Below are 6,368 nucleotides of genomic sequence, written 5' to 3' on the forward strand. Positions count from 1 at the left end.
ATTTTTGAGACGGAGTCTCGCTCTGTCGCCCAGGCTGGAGTGCAGTGGCCGGATCTCAGCTCACTGCAAGCTCCGCCTCCCGGGTTTTACGCCATTCTCCTGCCTCAGCTTCCCGAGTAGCTGGGACTACAGGCGCCCGCCACCTCGCCCAGCTAGATTTTTGTATTTTTTAGTAGAGACGGGGTTTCACCGGGTTAGCCAGGATGGTCTCGATCTCCTGACCTCGTGATTCGCCCGTCTCGGCCTCCCAAAGTGCTGGGATTACAGGCTTGAGCCACCGCGCCCGGCCTACCTTGTTTCTTTTGAACTGTCTTCAGGGCTGAGTCTGGCACTCTCAAAAGGCAAGGGTGGGAAGGTGGCAAGAGGGGCTGTGGCCACTTCCTGGGGACTGGGGCCAAAACCACTGGGCTGGAACCTTCCCTTCCCGCTGCAGGAGGATATCAGGAACTACAGACATTTGAGAATAAATGATTTGTGCATCTGGTTTAAAAATTATGAAATAAAGGAAATGAGGTGAAAAATCTCTTCACTCTTGTCACCAGCAACCATTTCCTTCCTTAGAGGCATCAATGTTTTCTACTTTCGCATATCTTTCCTGAGGACTGTTATGTATGCATATATACACAAATACATATATACACATATATGTATGTATATGTGTGTGTATATATATTCTTGCTTCATTTTCACCCACAGATAGTAAGCATATTATATATATTGCCCTGTGCCTTATTCGTCCACCACCTTCACATAATATATAGTAGTAATAGCACTGAACATTTATCAAGTGCTTACTATGTTCTGGGGTTCTGGGTACTGTTGGCTAATAACTTGATATGGGTTAATCATCTTAATACATCTGATCCTCACAACAACCCCATGAGATAGCATCATTTTTTCAACCTATATATAGTAAAGACAAAATGCAAGTTAAAACAACCCTGAGACACTATTTTTCATCCATCATGCTGTTAAAGATCAAAAATCTCACTAACACACGGTGTGGAAGAGGGTGTGGAGACACTGATACTCCATAGATTTTTGGTAAGCAATTCAGCAAAAGCTATTACCATTATAAAGACACATAACTTTGATTCAGCAATTCCACTTCTAGGAATTTTTCCTGCAGATACACTTCACAAATGCTGAATGAGTGGGGCACAAATTATTCATGCACCATTGCATAGTAGCAAAAGACTGGGAAAAAGTTAAACATGCATCAGTAGGGACTGGCTACATATGGTATATTAACATCCATTTATTGAAATATTAGACTGTGAGTTTTAAAAAAATGAGTAAAATATTGATGCACAGAGGTGGTGCTAGTCTGTTCTCACACTGCTAATAAAGACATACCAGAGACTGGGTAATCTGTAAAGAAAAAGAGATTTAGTGGACTCACAGTTTCACATGGCTGAGGAGGCCTCACAATAATGGTGGAAGGCAAAGTAGGAGCAAAGCCACATCTTACATGGTGGCAGGCAAGAGAGTGTGTGCGGGGGAACTGCATCAGTTCTCATGAGACTTATTCACTATCGTAAGAACAGCATGGGAAAAACTTGCCCCCAAGATTCAATTACTTCCCCCCAGGACCCTCCCATGACATGTGGGGATTATGGGAGCTACAATTCAAGATGAGATTTGGGTGAGCACATAGCCAAACCATATCAGACTGGCTACATACGACATATGATATGATATATTAACATCCATTTATTGAAATATTAGGCTGTGATTTTTTTTTTAATGAGTAAGTTATTCATGCACAGAGGTGGGATGCTGTCCAAGATGGAGAGGTAGTGCAACACCGTGGTTAAGAATCCAACTTGAGCCAGGCTTCCTGCGTTTTAATTCTGGCTCTGCTGCTTATCAACTGTGCAAAATTGGACTCTACCTCTACCTCTCTGCACCTCTGGTTTCCTCACCTGAAAAGTGGGGCTTGTAATAATAGCATGTTGTAATACCTCCAGCTAACCCTCAGACAAGTAAGAAATAAATGGTCGTGGTCATATGCCACTGGAATTTTTGAAAAATATTTTTTTACACAGCATGAATGCGGTGATAGCTAACTGGTACAAGTGCATAGTAGTTGCTCAATAAGTATTGCTTAACAAGAAACTGAGCAAGCCCTTTCTTTATAGTGGGGACCTTCACAGGTTACCTGAAGAGCAACTCCATGTAGAGCCCAAAGAAGAAGCTCAAGGTTAATATTCAATGTACAACCAAAGCACTGGGGTTTTATTTATTCAGCAGGCTGGGTTTTTTTTTTTGAGTACTGGCTATGCTAGAAGGTGACACACATACAAATAGAGTAAGGATCGACCTCTGTCCTCAGAGCACACACTCTCTGGAAGGAAAAGATTTATAAACAATTAATCATAAGTATCGTGGCACTTGCTGTAACAAATGTATGCAAAAAGCGTGCAAAGGAGATAACAAGCATTTCAGCCCATGGTGGATGCAGGTTGAAGGAGGTGAAGTCATGGGAGGGGGCTGCCTGGTGAGGGGTAAAGGGATAGAAAACTGCAAAGGTCAGTTGAATTCAGCGTGGGAAGGGCCTTGAAAGCTTGGGAAGGAATTTGAGTGATACAATTTTTTGACAGAGGGGTGCCATGGTTTTGGAAAGATCACTTTGGTGGCAATGTGGAAGGTGCAAAAGACGGCTATCAGGGTCCAGGATGTGGGGTTGATTACATCAGACCTCCTGCTACAAGGACGGAATTGATCAGGGACAATTTCTAGGGACAGGATTGATCTGGGGGACATGTGGTCCCAGATGAGGAAAGAGAAGTCCAAGAGTTGGTAAAAGAAGTCCTTTCTTCTAACTCCCCTGCTAGGCACTGAACCAGTTGGGAAGGCATTTGGCTGCAGGTAACAGGAAACCTGGTTCTAGAAGTTTAATCACACAGGGGTGCATTTTTCTCATAATAAGAAATCAGTAAATGGTGGTTGCTGACTTTGCTGTGGTAACTCGACAACTCTGAGATTCTTATGGCCTCTCCTCGTGGTCTTAATGTGGTTGGTACAACTCTAAGTATCGTGTCTATGTTCAAAAGAAAACAGAGGCAGAAAGGTGGAAAGAGAGGTCCACACCAGCTGCATCTGTCCCCTTTTGTCAGGAAACCAGTTTTACCTGACATTTGCACCCCACCCCCTGACTTCAGCTGACTTCCACCTATATCTTATGGCACAATCCTGGGTGCAAGGGGCTGGGGAACTGGAAAACAGGCTTGTCATGCTGAGTGGTGGAACCTCTTTGTGGGACCAGGCCCATTTCCATTCCAAATGAATTGGGTTTGTTACAAGGAAGAAGGGGAAATGGATATTGACAGGCAAAGGCATGTCCCCAAACATGGCCAGAGATGTTGTTTCTTCTGCCATAGGAACTCCTGGTGCATGGCACGAATTCAGACATCCTGCTTTCTGCACCTGACCCTGTGAAGTCCACTGTGTTTCCCCACTCCCATTCCAGGTCTCTGCCTCAGTGGGTCCCAGTTCATCCCTGTCCATCCCAGAGGGGCCCTCTGAAGTAGATCCAGGCCCTGGGTGGGGGCAGTGGCTAGTGCTAAGCAGAGTGGGATGTGAGCACCATCACTGAGTTCCCTACTGACCGTTTCTAAGCTGAGCTGGCACAGGGGTCTTGGGGACAGCGACTGTCTAAAGCCTGGTGTTCTGGTAGCAGAGAGGGCTACTGGAAAGCTGGTCTCTTCTTGTGGTACGTGATAGTAAGCCATGAGGACTCTTGAGAATAGATGGGAAGGTCATATGAAAACTCCTAGCAAAGCTCATTGACTGCGGAACGAGGAGGACCTGGAATCTTCCAGAATCCAACTTGGTGATAAGCTGAGTCACGTGTGGTAACAAATGCCCCTACAAGTATAATTGCTTAAACATGAAGATACATTTCTTATTCACTCTGAATGTCCATTGTCAGTTCACTGGGGCTCTGCTCCATTTGTCCCCACTCTGGGACCCAGGCTGATGGAGCAGCCACCGTTTCTAACTTGCTGGTTGCCATGACAGAGGGAATGAAAGAGATCTGGAGGGTTTACTATGGTATTTCCTATTTATTTATTTATTTATTTATTTATTTATTTGTTGAGACAGCGTCTCATTCACTCGATGGCCCAGGTTGGAGTGCAGTGACGTAATCTCAGCTCCCTGCAACCTCTGTCTCTCATGTTCAAGCGATTCTCCTGCCTTGGCTTACAGAGTAGCTGGGATTACAGGTGTATGCCACCACGTCCAGCTAATTTTTGTATTTTGGTAGAAACGGGGTTTCACCATGTTGGCAGGTTGGTCTCAAACTCCTGGCCTCAAGCGATCCGCCCACCTCGGCCTCCCAAATTGCTAGGATTACAGGCATGAGCCACTGTGTCCAGCCTCACTATGACATTTAAATGCCCTGATTTGGGAGAAATTCACTTAATTTCTGCTCATAACAAATTGGCCAGGTCCAGTTTCATGGCCCTGCCCCACCTCAGAGGGTCCCTGAGTATGATCTTACCATGGACCTGGAAGACAGAGAGGGGGGAATGCATTTATGACAACCACAGTGACCTTGGAAAAGTTGTCTTTATTATCTGGGTGAAGGGTGCATGGGACCTTCCTGTACATTTCTTTGCACCTATGAATCCGTAATTACTACAAAATGAGACCAAAAGAATCCTGGCTGGGCACGGTGGCTCACACCTGTAATCCCAGCACTTTGGGAGGCGGAGGCAGATGGATCTCTTGAGCTCAGGAGTTCAAGACCAGCCTGGACAACATAGTGAGACTTCTTTTCTACAAAAAATACAAAAATTAGCTGAGCATAGTGGTGTGCGCCTGTCCCAGCTCGTCGGGAAGCTGAAGTGGGAGGCTGGCTTGAGCCTGGGAACTTGAGGCTACAGTGAGCCATAATTGTGCCACTGCACTCTAGCCTGGACAACAGACTGAGACCATGTCTCAAAAAAAAAAAAAAAAAAAAAAAAAAATCCCTTCAGCCACCCATAAGCAAATGTGCTTTGGGGGTCAGGAGCATTCGTATATTTAAACGTCTAAGTCACTCTTAGTCCTGCAACATGTTCCTGATGGGCTGAGGGGCCAGCAGATCCCATCCCCCAGGGTGTCATTGCATAGAATACATGAAGAAACCCCCGAATCACTGCCACTGCCATTTCTCTGGCTCTGTCATTTTTATGGTTTTCACTGGTCCACGGCTTTTTATTAGAAACCCTTGGGGCCAGGACATTTTGAAGTTGTGTATTTTTTTTTAAAGGGGAGTTAGAAAAGTTATCTAGGGATATGGTGTTTATTATGTAACTCTCCCTCCCCCAACAGGATGTGGGGCAGACTCTGTCATCAAACACATTTATATTCATGTAATTAATATTCACAAATGTAAGGTATAAATACTCCCAAGGAGTGAGATAAATACAGACTAAAATTATCTCGTGTCACTTCAAGTCACCAGATGAGTTTTGTTCAGGTCAGATTTAGCCCTGGACATTACACACATGCTCACACACATGCACGTACGGCTGGTTTTCCGAGCTTTTGGATCTGGGAATTGCAGAGCAGAGGCTATGCAGCATGGCCGTGCCTGCCGTGATTCCTCAGGTGCCAGGCCCAGGCCCTGCCTGACCCATGGGTTGTGTGGACAAGAGGCCATTGTGCTCAGGGTTCCAGGGACCCCAGGCTCCTGATAGTGAGGGGCTCAGAGCTTCCCCAGCTATCACTTTCACACCTGGCCACTTGCCCCTAGATCTGCTGGACCCTGAAACACACTCCTCCCCTTACTGGCTGGTTGTGGGTGCCATGGTGTCACAGCCCCTGGAGAAAAACTCCCCACCCCCACCAACCTTTGTCCTCTCCAGAGAGCATGGGCACCTTATCTGCATTTATGCCCAGGTGGCTCCCAATCTTCTTAGACTCCAAGGTGCTGGGTATGGCAGGAGCCAGAGATGGAGCCCAAGCCCGCCCTGGTTTTACAGATGAGGGAACTGAGACCTAGAGAGGGTGGGTGAGTTACCTAGACTCACATAGCGGGTCAGTCTGGCCACTGTACTGGGTGATTCCTGGCAGGGAGAGGGGTGCTGGAGGCATGTTTAAAAATCAGAGACTGGAAGAGCCTCTTAGCCTCAGAGAAGACATCTGAAGCAGCCTCCCAGCCATAGGGAGCGCCCCCCGCCCCAATCCCAATGAGGCGGGAGAGGTTCCCAGGTGCAGGCGGAGGAAAGGGGTCATGCAACCAGTCCTTGCCTCCCGCCACAAATGTACCCCGAGTCCCCAGGTTTGCTCAGCAGCAGCAGTGCCAGCCCCGGCGGCTGGAAGGCGGCGGCTGGGCCTGGAGTGGGTGTGGGCGCCCCGGCCTCCCCCCGCCCCCG

Source organism: Rhinopithecus bieti, unplaced genomic scaffold (genome assembly GCF_001698545.2).
Source record: "Rhinopithecus bieti isolate Rb0 unplaced genomic scaffold, ASM169854v2 scaffold_44368, whole genome shotgun sequence".
Taxonomy (NCBI): Eukaryota; Metazoa; Chordata; class Mammalia; order Primates; family Cercopithecidae; genus Rhinopithecus; species Rhinopithecus bieti.